This window comes from Anas platyrhynchos, chromosome 11 (genome assembly GCF_047663525.1).
Source record: "Anas platyrhynchos isolate ZD024472 breed Pekin duck chromosome 11, IASCAAS_PekinDuck_T2T, whole genome shotgun sequence".
NCBI lineage: Eukaryota > Metazoa > Chordata > Aves > Anseriformes > Anatidae > Anas > Anas platyrhynchos.
The window spans coordinates 18,758,486-18,759,060 of NC_092597.1; positions in this window are offsets into that span (position 1 = coordinate 18,758,486).

Consider the following 575-nt stretch of genomic DNA (forward strand, 5'->3'; position numbering starts at 1 on the left):
CTTCTTCCCACCTGCCACTTTCACACACTTTTTGTCTCCCTTTCTGGAGAGGAGCCGCAGCCTTTTCTCTCCGTACCAAACCGCAGGCTGCCCATGGGAGCGTGGCCGGGATGCACCCAGAGGTTTCTGCTCGGTGAATTCTGCCACAATTAATTCAGCCTGTTCAAACTCCTGTCTGATTTTGGGAGTCACGGCAGGGCTGGTGTGCTTATGCGTTTACGGTACACAAAGACTTATTGTTATCACATAGTGAGCGGGGTAGGTGCAATCAGTTACCGAGCACCTCTATGTGCACAGCGCTTTGCGACCCCAAAAGCCCCTCTTTAGGAACAGATGCGCCCAGCAGCATCCCTCCAGCCTCATTTAGAGCAGACCCCCGGGCTCCCAGGTGCTCCGCAAGGCATCAGTGGGGACCCCACAGGGGGGGCATCTCCCCGCGGGGCGCTTCCCCGAGCGCCCCCCGGCCAACTTTAGCGGCGGGGGGCTTTGGGAAGCAGCCTCCTCCCTTCGTCCCCATCCTTCCCCTCCCTCCCCTTCCCTTCCCTTCCCCTCCCCGCACCGGGCGGGGCGAGGGG